Source organism: Bicyclus anynana, chromosome 1 (genome assembly GCF_947172395.1).
Source record: "Bicyclus anynana chromosome 1, ilBicAnyn1.1, whole genome shotgun sequence".
Taxonomy (NCBI): domain Eukaryota; kingdom Metazoa; phylum Arthropoda; class Insecta; order Lepidoptera; family Nymphalidae; genus Bicyclus; species Bicyclus anynana.
In genome coordinates this window covers 1,989,983-2,006,066 of record NC_069083.1, presented here as the reverse complement: position 1 = coordinate 2,006,066, position 16,084 = coordinate 1,989,983, and the positions used below count along the sequence as shown (strand labels likewise).

General features: G+C 38.6%; 1 protein-coding gene and 1 non-coding gene across 2 annotated transcripts in view; one reads left to right on the top strand and one right to left on the bottom strand.

Moving 5' to 3' along the window:
• Positions 1-16,084, bottom strand: part of LOC112044385 (galanin receptor type 3) — an 80,525-nt gene that overhangs the window by 46,392 nt on the left and 18,049 nt on the right. The gene's annotated exons all lie outside the window — the stretch shown is intronic.
• On the top strand, positions 2,487-2,558 carry Trnah-gug (transfer RNA histidin (anticodon GUG)). The gene has a single exon. It is a non-coding gene; the product is annotated as a tRNA-His (tRNA).

The following is a 16,084-nucleotide window of genomic DNA, read 5'->3' as shown; positions in this document are numbered from 1 at the left end:
CTCACTGCTGAGCTCGAGTCTCCTCTCAGAATGAGGGGGGTTAGGCCAGTAGTCCACCACGCTGGCCCATTGCGGATTGGCAGACTTCACACACGGAGAGAATTAAGATAATTCTCTGGTATGCAGGTTTCCTCACGATGTTTTCCTTCACCGATTGAGACACGTGATATTTAATTTCTTAAAATGCACACAACTGAAAAGCTGGAGGTGCATGCCCCGGACCAGATTCGAACCCACACCCTCCAGAATCGGAGGCAGAGGTCATATCCACTGGGCTATCACAGCTCTATATTTGCAGATAAAAACGTTAAAGATAAAATTAAATTTTTATTCGCATTAACCGATTAATTTATTATAATCATCAACAGCCTGTATTCATCCACTGCTGAACATAGACCTTTCCGAGAGCGCGCCACCACACACGATCCTCTGCCTTCCTCATCCAGCCACTTCCCACAAACTTCTTGATGTCGTCGGACTATCTAGCTGGAGGGCGTCTTACACTGCGTTTGCTGATAGGTGGTCTCCACTCCATAAAACGTCTGCCCCAGCGGCCATCTGTTCTACGACAGATATGGCCCGCCCACTGCCACTTCAGTTTGCTAATCCTTTGGGCTACATCGATTATTTTCGTTCTCCTACGGATTTCCTCGTTCCGTATTTTATCCTTCAGAGAAACTCCTAACATAGCTCTCTCCAAAGCTCGCTGAGCGACTTTAAATTTGTTGATAAGACCAATCGTCAGTGTCCACGTTTCCGCTCTATACGTCATCACAGGCAAGACAGACAATTTATTATCATTGGCTTTAAGTCCAAAAGATTGTATAGATTTAATATATTTCTCTAGTAGCCACTCCAGCGTCCAATGTTCCATTACTACAGAACAATTCGTGCTAGGTATGTTACAGAACACTTCCTGCTAGGTATGTTCTAATTTGAGGAAAATACTGGAATTATTTCAATCATTATATTCAGTCTGTAGTCGGTTCCGAATAGTCAATATTTTATTAAATAGGTCACAAATGCAAGAGAAATACATCACGGTATTTGTTTAGTGCAACCTCGTATTTAAGTTGTCAACAAGGTCGTAAAGCAAGTGGAAGTCTTAGGGTTGAAGCACACAAGATACATTCGGAGTGGACCATTGCCAAATATTCATTTTCTTGGAAATCGCGACAAATGACCTATATAAAGTGAATATACAATTTTTTTTGATGGCCTCCGTGGCGCAATGGTATGTGAGGTGGATTTACAAAACGGAGGTCCTGGGTTCGATCCCTGGCTGGGCCGATTGAGGTTTATTTAATTGTTCCCAGGTATGGCTGGTGGGAGGCTTCGGCTATGGCTAGTTACCATACTGACAAAGACGTACCGCCAAGCGATTTAGCGTTCCTGTACGATGTCGTGTAGAAACCAAAAGTTATGTGGATTTCATCGGACTCCTAACAAGTTAGCCCGCTTCCATTTTAGATTGCATCATCACTTACCATTAGGTGTGATTGTAGTCAAGGGCTAACTTGTAGAAAATAAAAAATATATATTGAATCTACAAATATCGAATTTAATTTAAATGTAGTCGTTCAGTTCAGAAAGTTCAGATGTATCGATGAAGAATATGGTTAGGATGGTGCTCAAAGTATATTGTGTGCTATGACCTTTAGTTGGCTTGACCTAATTTCAGTTTAGGACACATTGCGCGGTCTAAGACTTAAATTGCAGAAACTTGTCGGAGTATTTGAAACTTTTACTACTTACAAATTTGTTCTAAGATGTGTCTTGAATTAGCTCTGTGAATTGCTTCTGTATTTGAAAAGTTTGAACTGAGTACTACTAGTACTTATGGCACGTGGTTTACATGATGATATTGGGTAGATTGCACCCTTAAAGATAGATCCGTGAATATAGTCCGTAAGTTGTCAGTTGATTGTTGGTGTCAAGTGTCATACGCCTATATATTTTTTTCTTTACATGTTAGCCCTTGACTACATCTCATCTGATGGTAAGTGATAATGCAATCTAAGATGGAAGCGGGCTAACTTGTTAGGAGGAGGATGAAAATCCACACCCCTTTCGGTTTCTACACGACATCGTACCGGAACGCTAAATCGCTTGGCGGTACGTCTTTGTCTGTAGGGTGGTAACTAGCCACGGCCAAAGCCTCCCACCAGCCAGACCTGGACCAATTAAGAAAACCTCAGTCGGCCCAGCTGAGGATCGAACCCAAGACCACCGTCTTGTAAATCCACCGCGCACACCACTGCGCCACGGAGGCGGGCAACCAAGAACAATAATAATTAAAGACGAAACTAATCGAACTCCAAACCTCTGATTCAAAGTACCTACTACCTGCGCTTACCGCTACCGCAAAACCAGAGCGTTGTTGTGCAAGAATTCGTAATTGTAGCGTGTCGAATTACAAGTGAAAGTAATTTAAATTTTGCTCTAAGAGACGGTTAAATTCGTCGGTACTACCACCAGCTCCGACAGCCGTGATCGTCTAGTGGTTAGGACCCTACGTTGTGGCCGTAGTAACCCAGGTTCGAATCCTGGTCACGGCAGTGGATAGCTGTCGCGGCGGAGCTTATGTTTTTTATTTATTTTAATTACTTTCGCTTCAGAGAAAAAAGTAAAAAACTCTAGTAAAAAAAACAAATTACTCAAAACAAGAGGGACAAAGGAATAAGAAATAATAATGCTTTATAAATTTTTTCATGCGTTGATAAGTCGGTTTAGTAGTAAAGAAAACGCACAATAAGCAATACTAGCTGACACCGCGCGGTTTCACTTGCATGGTTCCCGTTCCCGTAAGAATACGGGGATAATGTATAGCCTACATTCATCCTCAATAAATGGGCTATTTAATACTGAAAGATTTTTTCAAATCGGACCAGTAGTTCCTGAGATTAGCGCCGTCAAGCAAACAAACAAACTCTTCAGCTTTATAATATTAGTTTACATTATTTTTTAAAACATACAAGTAAATAATAAATAAAAATTCAAGTTGCGTCGTCATCTACATAAGATACTCGTTGACGCCCGTAACTTCTTCCACGCGGAAAACCTTAAAGAACGGACTTTCATACATATTTTTCCATTTCCACTCTGAAACTGAGACCACTCTGCCAAGAGTGCAAATAGCCTTAAACCCTTACTAATCTCATGTAAATGGAAATGCGGGTTATTGTTACATTTTCACGTCTAAACCACTAAAACAATTAAAAAAAAAACTTTTCCCAATGAAAAGCTACATCATCAGCGAGCGACAATGGCTATATTTTATCCAGTGTTCCTACGGAACCAGGAACTACAGCAAAGGGGTGAAACCACGAAGCATCCGTTAGTCATTTTATAAAATTGAAATTGTATATAGCTAAGCTATGTTTCCTTAAAATTATTTTAGTACCTATTTCAAAGTCAAAAAGATACAAAGTAATAAAAAAGTTGACAGACGCAAAGCGTATGGAATGAATAATGGCCTGAAATATATATAAATTGTGAGTTCACGACCCGTCGCCGCAAGATGTTATAATATTAAAACATTTCCACGCTCCCTTTTTATTTTTGGCGGACTAAAATAATTTAATTATTTAGGGTTGTTTACCACCAAAGTCAAGCGATACCTTATAATTATTTTATATGAATATTTGCTCTTTTAATTTATACAGCTAATGCGGTTTGGCGGAAGAAATTTAACAAAAACATACACTTAATATACAAGTACGAGTATATAGCGTGGCTATAAAGACATCAATTCGGGTATATTTTACGTCAGATTTCATTGTATGGCCAAGAGTGCTATGTCTCAGCTACATAAAACTTGCAACATAACATAACTCGCTGAAATAAACATAAAACTCGTGCATACAATCGTCTTATCAATTTTTCTCTATGGAATTGACGCTTTCGAGATGTGGTTCTGGAAGAAAATGCTTCGGATCCCATGGACTGCATTTCGGACCAACGCAAATATAGATAGGCACTTATACATACAGCAAATATATATAAATATATAGGTTTTTATAGGCCAAATTAAAATCTAATTAACAATTAATCTACCAAAACATCGATTTCATAATGCAAACTATTATGATTAAATACAACATGTACTTGTACGTTTTTTGTATGGGAATAAAATTCGCAATAAACACAATTCTTTCTTTCAGACAAGCTGTCATTAAGTAGTAGTAGGGTATCTGTGACTTTCTTCTTACTTTGCTTCTTTCTTTTGCTTTAGTCCACTTTTTAAGCTCACCTGGAATAGCTACACAGTGGATAAGTCCCCTTGCATTTAGTAAAGTCCTTATACTCAAACATTATGGAAAATTATAGGGCTACTAAAAAAAGAAAGCAAAGTAAGAAATTAAACTAATGCCTAATTATATAATAAAATTAAAATTATTATTAAAAGAAGGAAACTTGTATAATTGTATATTGTTTGTAAACAAATTTTAATGTGACATCGTCTTTTAATTCGATGGAGCCGGCTGCACACTCGAAAAAGATGACGTCATGCGTCGTTCCCTTGCTCTAGGGTTGCCAACTTTATTTTACAAAAAATAAAGTATATTCTGGTCTATGAAGATTATTAAACAGTATTTTAGAAAAAGGAACATTTTCCTTTGAAAAATGCAACCATTCCATCAGTATTTTCTTATGACGTAGTCACGTTCAACTATCATCAGTAAACCGACTTTACAGACAACCGATTTTTTTAAATAAAATATCTCACATTTTACTGTAAAAAAAATCGAATCTCAATATAAAAAGAAAAGAATCTATTTTCGTATCCTTAACAAAGAAATTAATGCGTGTACATCTGTAAACGTGTATGAAACATATTAAAAAGAGAAAATTTCATTTCCTCCGGCGCGTACTACCTTATCAGAAATGAATGAAGCCATCTGCTTCCTAAGATTACTCGCACGCTTCAGACAGAATTGAAAAACATTCAGATTTAAATTTCCCTATACGACATTAAAGTGGAATAAGAAACTTTATATATTCATTTCCATTGGAATGTAAAGAAAATTCGTTTTCAAATTCAGGATTTGTTTATTTCAGGTAGGCTTAATTTGCAATTTTGGAATGTCTATTTGGTCCGTTGGTTACTATACCATCGGTTTGGAAGGCAAAATTTACTGGGAATAGCTGGCAAGAAGCCCAGTAGTGTTCCTTTTTAATATAAACGTACATCACCAATTATAATATTATTTGGGTACTTCCCGTGTAAAGATGGAAGCTGATCTGCCGCCCTATTAACATCAATATTAATATGTAACTAATGTCATCTGGTGCCATAATGTCAACCCTTCGTGGATATCATACAGTTGGTAGATAAAATTTCTCGCTTGATTTGTTTTGTATTTTAAAAAGTTGGTAATAAAGATCAAATTAGTTAGGCGAGAGGGCCGCTAAATGCCTCAATTCAACTTTATCGTTGCCTTGCCCAATAATAAGTCAAAAAGATTTAAAGCAAGAGATGAATGTTTCTCTTTCGTTTCATTATTTTATAAATTGACTAATATTTCTGGCGCAAGCAATCGCTGAAAGGGAAGTCATCGCTTCGCTTTTATTTTTTGCAACAAAAAGTTGCCTAAAACATTAAGCTTCATATTTGAAGGGTTAAGGGTCAGTACCCTTGAAACTTGGCTAACTTTCAAATCCACCACAGTCCAGATTTCGTACTTGCATATCGTTTCTACCCATGTACCGACTCGTAAATCCATGTATGATCTAGGGCTGACAAACTTAGGTTTTCTTTAATTAGGAAGATAATTTAATTAGACAATTGAGAATTTCTGATAGTCTACTATCAGAAATTCTCAATTGTCTACCTCTCTTTAAAAAAAATATCTCGTTAATATCATACATGTCACGTAAAATCCCCAAATCAAGCAATAAAAAATTCTATCACGCCATGATAAACAATTTTTCTCCCATGGTCGTAACGGCATTAATTAATCATCTCAAAGAAGTTACAGCGCAAATACCTACCTACTGAAAATTTAAATTTCGCAATGTGAACATAATATGAACCCCTGTTAATTATCATTAGGTTTAATTATGTTTCGCTGTCTCTCTGTTACAGTTGAATTTATATTCAATTATAATTAATGGTGCAGTAATTTAATTATTTTGCTATTATCCGCGAAAAACCGACGAAACCAAACGACGTCATCCAGATCCTTTTTTTTATTCTTTACAAGTCTAGCCCTTGACTACAATCTCGCCTGATGGTAAGTGATGATGCTATCTAAGATGGAAACGGGCTAACTTGTTAGGAGGAGTTTGAAAATCCACACCCCTTTCGGTTTCTACACAGCATCGTACCGGAACGCTACATCGCTTGTTGGTACCTCTTTCCGGAAGGGTGGTAACTAGATTTAGCTGAAGCCACTCAGCAGCCAGAACTGGACTAATTAAGAAAAATTCAATCGGCCCAGCCGGGGATCGAACCCAGGACCTCCGTCTCGTAAATCTACCGCGCAAAGCACTGCGCCACTGAGGCCATCAAAATCACGTTGACTTACGGATAATAGCAAAAAAAAAACAATTAGTTAACCATTTATAATGAACTTACACAAAGTAAAGCCTGTTTCTATTCAAGATTTAATAATATTTCACCCACTTTGCTAGGTACAGTTTAAGTATCATACTGCGCAATTTGAAAACTTGGTGTAACACATACATACCATCATTATCAACCCATATTCGGCTCACTGCTGAGCTCGAGTCTCCCCTCAGAATGAGAGGGGTTAACCCAATAGTCCACCACGCTGACCCAATTCGGATTGGCCGACTTCACACACGCAGAGAATTGGGCAAATTCTCTTGTATGCAGGTTTCCTCACGATGTTTTCCTTCACCGTTTGAAACACGTGATATTTAATTACTTAAAATGCACACAACTGAAAAGTTGGAGGTGCATGCCTCAGACCGGATTCGAACCCACACCCTCCGGAATCGGAGGCAGAGGTCATATCCACTGGGCTATCACGGCTTCACATGTTTCACATACATACACATATACCTAAATGTAAGCCACTTTAATGCAATTCCACTTCAGTTCGGCGGGACCGGAGATATGATGCGAAGTGACGTACACGAAACGAAGTCGTATGCGAAACCAATTTTGAATGCAAGCTGAAAATGGTCAGGAATTCTAACAAAATACATGCAGTAATAGAATACTACTTAACTGATATTCTAGTACCTAAATAACAAGTTAAAATTAAATATTTTGAGAAACCCCCGAAGGTCATGAAAACTATTAGATTTTGTTTCCATCATCAAATCCATCCATCCATCAAAGAATTATTAACATACTGGCTTTCAAATGGAAAAACCCGCATCAAATTCGGTCCATCCGTTTGAGAGCTATGATGCCACAGACACACATCAACGTCATACGTCGTTATAATACCCCGGTTTTTGTTGCGCCAAACGCTATATGCATAATTAATATATATTTATCTATATATATATATAAAATGAATTGCTGTTCGTTAGTCTCGCTAAAACTCGAGAACGGCTTAACGGATTTATCTTATCTTGGTCTTGAAATGTTCGTGGAGGTATAGGGAAAGTTTAAAAGGTGAGAAAAAAATCAAATAATTTCCGGGAAAACCCTAAAAACTGCCCTTTTCTATTTCCCATACAAACGTTTAAGAGTCAAGCGGTAGGGGTAGGGTAGGGTAGGGGTAGAGTAGGGGTAGGGTAGGGTAGGGTAGGGGTAGGGTAGGGGTAGGGTAGGGGTAGGGTAGGGGTAGGGTAGGGGTAGGGTAGGGGTAGGGTAGGGGTAGGGTAGGGGTAGGGTAGGGGTAGGGTAGGGGTAGGGTAGGGGTAGGGTAGGGGTAGGGTAGGGGTAGGGTAGGGGTAGGGTAGGGGTAGGGTAGGGGTAGGGTAGGGGTAGGGTAGGGGTAGGGTAGGGTAGGGGTAGGGTAGGGGTAGGGTAGGGGTAGGGTAGGGGTAGGGTAAGGGTAGGGTAGGGGTAGAGGTATAGAAGGGTAGAGTAGGGATAGAGAATAAGTGCACTTATGTCAAAGGAAGCTTGACCGGGTCCGCTAGTAATAAATAAAATAATGCATAATTTTGAAAAAGAGCTGATACTATTACTGCTGATGCTATTATTAACCAAAAATAGCTGAGAACCACCGCCAAGAAACTGGCTTTCAAATGAAAAAACCGCATCGAAATCGGACCATTCAATTTAGTGCTACGACTCTACTTATGAGGCGTCGTAACACCGAATTGAATCACAGACACACACATAATTTCATTAGTATTAAAAATATTTAATACATAATTTAGTTGTTCAGTAAGTAAAATATCTGTAAGTCGGTGAAAATATTGCTCAGTGCGAAACCGGAAAAAGTCGGTATTAAAGAACTAAATGGCTCACGTGCAAAGTTTAGAGGTCGTCAAAAAAATAACAGGCGGTAAACAAAAAAAGGGTCCAAAGAATTGGAGTGAAAACTTACATCACAACGAAATGAAACATAAAGCTTGCTCCCTTAACGTGAGCACAAAACCTTAAAAGGCTTCAGAAAATATAATAGACTCAGAGCCCGCGCTAGCCAGACATACTTGTACCTCAGTTTATGAAGACTAGACTATTTGGCTTATGGGACTCTTCGGCCGTGGCTAGTTATCACCCTACCGGCAAAGACGTACTGCCAAGCGATTGAGCGTTCCCGTACCATATCATTTAGATACCGAAAGGGGTGTGGATTTTCATTCTACTCCTAACAATTCAGCCCGCTTCCATCTTAGTTTGTATCATCACTTACCATCAGGTGAGATTGTAGTCCACGGTTAACTTGTAAAGGATAATAAAAAAAAACAATAATAAAACTATAAGCTTGTTAGTCTATGCTCCTACCGTGACTACGAGATACGGTAGCCAATTATTGTACTGTGTGAGACATTAGAAGGTTACAGATTTCAAAGGTCCAGACTCCCAATCGTCTCATTATAAAGCGTATTTTTACAATATTGAAAGAAAAGAGTAGTCTGAGAAGGATATGATGACACTCGACTATCTTGTGTAGGCTCGTGCCGACGCTAGATGGCGCGAGTTCATCGCGCCACGCGCGCGCTCGACGTACGATTGACTTTAGTGTTCTCGTGGCGTTCGATCTGTCTACATCTCTTGTTGTATAAATCTTCATGGATTATTCTGACATAGACGGGGAGAACCGGAGAATAAATTAAAAGTCCCTAAAAAGGTCCATTCTTCCATTCAGGGAACGTACATCGGATGATACGAGTATGATAATTTATGATAAATCATGTCCCAGTCGCTAGTCACTAATACTCGGGGCAACCCCATAAAAACACCGTGAAAGATTTTTTTAAGGGTCTAATAAGCGATTGTCACGAAGCTAAGTTCCAGTGATTGGTCTCTTATACCCCCTAGAAAATATCCAAAAATTACATTTTATTGGATAATTGAACTTTTGATATTGAAAGGGTTTGATCTCTTGAATACTGCTACCTCAAAGCTACCACGGTTCAAACTCCATAATCGGTTATCCTATGGAACATGCGCTGACTTCTCAGCTGTCACAACATGAGGTAAGTCAAGCCATCGCAGGCGTTTATGTAAAGTAAACAAACACCGTTGAAATAACTTTGTGCAATTTAACCATCGGCATAAAAAGGCGAAGGTACACACTTTCTTCAAATGTAACTTGTGAAACCTCCCACGTTTCCTTGTTACACTGAAGCCAGTTACGAAAACATGCTGCGGAAAATTGTGTTTTCCTCAAAACGAGACTCCAGCAATTTGTTGTGTTTACACTTGTTACAAAACCTTTTGAGTTAGTGTAAGTATAGTAAGATACCACTTGATAGAGTGGTATCTTTGATACCAAAGATACCTGTAAAATCAAATTAACAAAGAACGTAGATATGAAATAACACTATTCGTTAGAGCTCCAGCAGACCTGCAATAGTAATTTAACCATCAAAATTGTAGAGTATACGAATGGTTATAGTGACATATAATATTACAAGTAAATGCTAGACTGTATTTTCCCAAATAAATCTCTCAACTAATTATGTAATTAATATTGGACATCGATCGTTTCAGAATCTAGATTCACTTTCGAATACGCACAATTAAAAAGTTGACCAACTAACGACCAACTTACAGGTTCGAATCCTGGTCACGGCAGCCAACAGCTGTCGCGACGGAGCATTTTATTTTTTGAGAATTAAAAAAAAATCTCCATTCAGCCAAATCAGTCTATCCGCGTTATTAAAATATACACAAACTTTCGCCTTTGTACATTAGTGTGATGTGATTATGATAATATTCATAAAATCCCCAACAATCTAACAGCTTCTCAGAGATTTACCACAAAGTTGTTGATTCAAATTGAGAATCTGTTCGCATACTTAATACAACTTTTGTAAAGTTACGCAAAGCAATGGATAAAATACGTTATACTTTGCATTAGCATAAGAAACTGATTTTAGGTATGGAAGGTTTCGGAATTTTTAAAAATATATATCAACATTATTTCTTAGAGCATTTTTCCGCATTGCTGCCACTCGTTTTCACTGGACTATCTATCAGGTTTCCGGAGTCCACGTCGCTATTTGCTCCCTGTGCCGCCCTCTCAGATAGTTATAAGCAGATAATTCGAGACTAGTATGTCATGGAATTTCCACCTCTTATGGCAGCTGTACACAATCGACGAGAGATAGTGCTCTTGTCTCGTCTCGCGCTCTTGTTCTCGCCTCGGTCTGTCTCGGCTGCTTGCCGTCGTTTTTTGTGCCCGAGTCATATAACTAGTCTCGCGAGGATAACGAGAACGAGCATGTACACACTTGTTCGTTCAGTTGTCCGCTGACAGTGTTTATGTGGTCAAACGAGCGTGAATTAGAAATTTAGGAGTGTTACCAAGGAAAAGCCGTTTTATGGAACTCGAAGATTGTGAAACACAGGGCTTATCCTTGTGTTTCACAATCTTATTTAATTAAAAATTATTCTAAATTATATCATATTCTAAATCATAAATTATTCTAAAGCAAACTATCTATGACTATCTATCAAATTCCTGTAGTTGAGTTAAAAAAGAAGCGAGTCTCACTTATGGCTACCTACGAGTATCGTGACCATGAAAGCCTGTATGACCAAAAAATACAATAGCTCACGACACAAAGACAAATAGCAGCAGCAGTTTCTACTTTCATTGTTTCGGGTATTTGCAGTACAACTGGCTTTGACGAGTGTGCTGAGGGCGTACTCTCACCGAGAATCCCTCGGTCGAGAATCTCGGCGAGATGCTATCTTCGAGTGTGTACAGCCGCCATTACAAATGACACTCCACTATTGACTATAAGATGAAAAACTACAACTGGGACGAAATATCAATTTTACCAAGAGACTGGTTTAGCTTGGTTAAAAAGTTTACTGTTTTTGGCATGCATCTTAACCCGCCCTGGTACTTTTAAACCTAAATTGAAGCTTATGACCTATAATATAGAGCTCCAAATTGCGGGAACAAGTCACATGCAAGGTATTATTCTCTAAAGCAGATGTAGATATGAAATTGCCTTTAGAGACAACATACGAGTGTGAATACATTGTAGGCAACTTATCTAAACACGTCAAATCGTATTCTCTCATGTGTTCAGTGAGCAGCGTCGAGTTTATCACAATATACAGAATACATGGCTATAGAACTCATATTAGATATATTTTATCACACTAATAATATATATTTGTGTGTGTGTGTGTATGTTTATTCCTCCTTTGTGCTGCGGCTATTGAAGCGATTTGACTGAAATTTGGAATGAAAAGAGATTTCACTCTGGAAAAGCAAATGGGCTACTTTTCATATTATTCTATTTATTCTTTTTTTATCTATGGTTCCCGTGGGATTTGTGAAAAATTTAATTCCACGCGGACGAAGTCGCGGGCGTCCGCTAGTATGAAAATAAAGTTAAATTATGCACTAAAGTTGAGTACAGTTGTATTTTTTTAAAACTGTTAGCCATTTTTTTATCATTATTACTGAGTAGAGTTAGCTGAAAGGAGGCTTCGGCTGTGGCTAGTTACCACCCTACCGGCAAAGACGTACCACCAAGCGATTTAGCGTTCTGGTACGAAGTCGTGTAGACACCGCTAGAAGTATTTTATTCCTACGCCTAACAAGTTGGCCCGCTTCCATTTAGATTGCATCATCACTTACCATCAGGTGAGATTGTAGTCAACGGCTAACTTGTAAAAAATAAAAAACAAAGATAAAATTTTATTATGCTCGTAGTGTTGCTTTCAATTGTAATAATGAGTGTTCCAAATAATACAACTTTTTTACGGTTACAGTACAGTTTGGAGTTGGAACCCTTGATTTTGAAGAACTTGGGACTAATAAAGTCATGCGCAAAATATTTAGTATATGAAAAAAGTTAAACTTTTGATAAGCTAAACTTTTTCATATACTAAACGCGATTTGCGATGGTTTTAATGATTCGTTGTAGCTCATCTAACCGAACCTTATTACACAGTGAAATCATAAGCCAATGAGGTAATAAATATCCTTACACGCTTGAATTATTATAAAAAAAGATTTGAATAGAACTGCCATCCCCTGTCTTATCAGTACGGAAGGCATACGCCACAACAATAGCCTTCCGTTTGGACCCTGACGGTAGGCATCCACAGCGCTTACTACGCACGATTTGTGTGGAGTTCCGTACCCTAAAGGCAGTCGTCTACAGATCCGGATCGTACGTATCGGACGCATCGCATCAAATGGATTTTTAAGTATACGGTGACTAGCCCGCGACTTCGTCCGCGTGGAACGTGCGCGTTAGTTTTTCACAAACCTCGGAAACCATAGATTTTCCCAGGATAAAACGTAACCTTTGTGTTAATCTAGAGTAAAATCTATTTCCATTCCAAATTTCAGCCGAATCGCTTCAGTAGTAGCGGGCGGCGTTAAAAAATAACAAACATACATAAAAACTTTCGCGTTTATAATATTAATAGAAAGTAGGATAAAATCCGTTCGATGCGATCCATACAATGCGGATCAGTGAACGCATTCGTATGACTTTTATACAAAGAATATTACAATCCGTTTGATACTATGCGCCCGATGCGTACAATGCGGATCTGTGGACGCTTACCTTTATTGTACGGAACTCTCCACAAATCGTGCGTAGTAAGCGCTGTCAGTATAGCCTCGCTATAGAGCTAAAATGTCGGGAAAATCGACGTATTTTCAAGTCCGTTTTCATTTTTAAGCGAAACTGGAAAAGCAATTGGACGGGTCGCAGCAAAACCCTGAAAATACACTATGCCAGCCTGACATGAAGTGAATGTACAGGCTTTTTTACAGGCCTTTATTAAACTTGCCCTGTGTATGTAGTTCAATTAACTTTGGACTTTTGAATTACAATCACTATGACCAGTAGCGCGCACTTCATAAATGCAAAAATGGCCTAATCTGGGCTTGTAGCCATGTGGCATGTCGATTTTCTTTCTACGAACGCTAACGCTTTTTGACGGCCTCCATGGCGCAGAGAAATGCGCGGTTGATAAGACGGAGGTCCTGGATACGATCCCCCTGATTGAGGCTTTCTTAATTGGTCCAGGTCTGGCTGGTAGGAGGCTTCGGCCGTAGCTAGTTACCACCCTACCGGCAAAGACATACCGCCAAGCGATTTAGCGTTCCGGTACGATACCGTGTAGAAACCGTACCGAAAGGAGTGTGGGCGTGACCTCCTCCTAACAAGTTAGCCCGCTTCCACCTTAGATTGCATTATCAATAAAAAGTAAAGAATAAAAAAAAAAACACTTTGACAGGTCACATATATAACATAATACACAATAACATATATAACACAATAACATTCACTATCGACAGTGACCTGTCGATAGTGAATGTTATTTCCATACAATTTTTTATTTTCGAAGCGTTAGCGTTTGTGGAATGAAAATCGACATGCCACATGGCTACAGACTCAGAGGATTCATCAAGGACCTATATTGGAAACGGAATTTTCCATTTTGTACACTTTGTAATAACAGTGCTTACTCCAGTTGAAAGCCTTGTGCACGCCACTATGACTATGACATCTAATTGAATTTAATAAAAGCAGTAGAGCTTATAGACTACAAGCCCTTGAAAAAAAATTACCTCTGAAATGAATGACCCAACGTGAATAACGCTTAGAAGGCTGTTACTATATCAGAAAATAACTGAGCACTATGCCGTCACTTCTGAGCGGTACAGATGAGTACGCGAGTGAATGGAATTTTTCAGGTACAAATGATGAATTACGACTAATTATGAATTTACGGCTTTGTTATAGTGTTATAGATGATTAAAAATAAATGTCGAAAAACCTAGTGCCGTACGAAAGTAGTGGTATTATCAGCCGATTGACGTCCACTGCTGGACATAGGCCTCTTGCATGGACCTCCAAGCACAACGTCCACGAGCCGCCGGCATCCAGCAGCTGCCTGCAGCCCGCTTGATATCCTCGGTCTACCTAGGGAGGTCGACCAACACTGCGCTTTCCGGTGCGGGGTCGCCATTCCAGCACCTTGGAACTCTAACGTCCATCAGCTCTTCAAACTATTTCTACTTAATAGACAATTTACTTTCTTAAATACATGTCTTCTTATATGTAAGTAAGTATCAGTTATTTATTTAAAGCTTAATTAGGTAAGATTGTTGTATAAGAAATTACTTTATCGATAACATCGCCTACTCTACGCCTACGGGCACCTTCGATATGTCTACAAATAATAATTAATTTGTTTGTATCGCTTCTAGGTAATATTGTTTCTTAAAATATTTATTAAGCTACTCCACGTTTAAAGGGCCTCGAAAGATCATAGGTTCGATTCCTGATGGCTGTCCGCTGTAGTAGGACACAGGGGACACATAGGAGATTTTGAATTGGCAGATGAAAGATATATAATGGGTCTATACTTGATGGAAATACTTAACAAGATGCAATGCATCCACCCATAATATGTTTGGTAGTGAAAAAAAGGGAGAAAGAAAATAAAGTTATGCAAATCTGAAAGCTACAGACAGTTCGTTCGTTATCAACCCATATTCAGCTCACTGCTGAGCTCGAGTCTCCTCTCAGAATGAGAAGGGTAAGGTCTATTACCTACCTTACCCCTCTCATTGCGGATTGGCAGACACACACACACAGAGAATTAGTAAGAAAATTGTCTGGTATGCAGGTTTTCTCACGATGTTTTCCTTCACCGTTACAGACACATGATATTTAATTTCTTAAAATGCACTAAACAGAAAAGTTGGAGGTGCATGCCCCAGACCGGATTCGAACCCACACCCTCCGAAATTGTAGACAGAGGTCATATCTACTGGGCTATCACGGATCTTGGAGGCTACAAACAGTATTTTACAATAATGATAGCATGTCTGTCTGTAACCCTCAAGAAGAAATGGTGTACAGCTCAGCACATGCCTTGCACTACATAAAACTAGTGCTGGAGTATATACCGTTACACCTTATTGAACTTCTTTACCATTAGACTATTTACTTTATATTTTAGAAAGAAAAGAAAAGTGTGTAACATTCATTTTGTCTTACTTGCTTAAGGTACTCGCAGTTAGTTTAGCTTTGCCCAAATGTTAATCCACCCTTCGTATGCATATTTAGGGAATAATCAAAGCAAGCAATTTGTGATATTAATATTCAAAGGACGCATTACAATATTATATTACACTAAACATTAGATGTCAAAGTACAAATATTCAGAATATTTGAAGTGTTTCGCGGTGCCTGAATCAACACACCCCGATATAATGGGTAGAATTCTTCTTTGGAACGGAAAACTAGGAGTTCGTATTTCAAAGAGATTCAATCATTATAAATATTGATGCTGACATTCACGAAAACATAATATAATATTCAAATAGGTCTACGAATACATCGTTTGATGTTTTATTCAAAGACTTCTCTTCCGATCTCACCTGATGTTAAGTGAAGATGCAGTTAAAGCCCACACAACTGAAGAGGCTTTGTATTCAATGCAAATATTAATTGAAATATGATCAATATACCCTCCAACAAGTCGGAA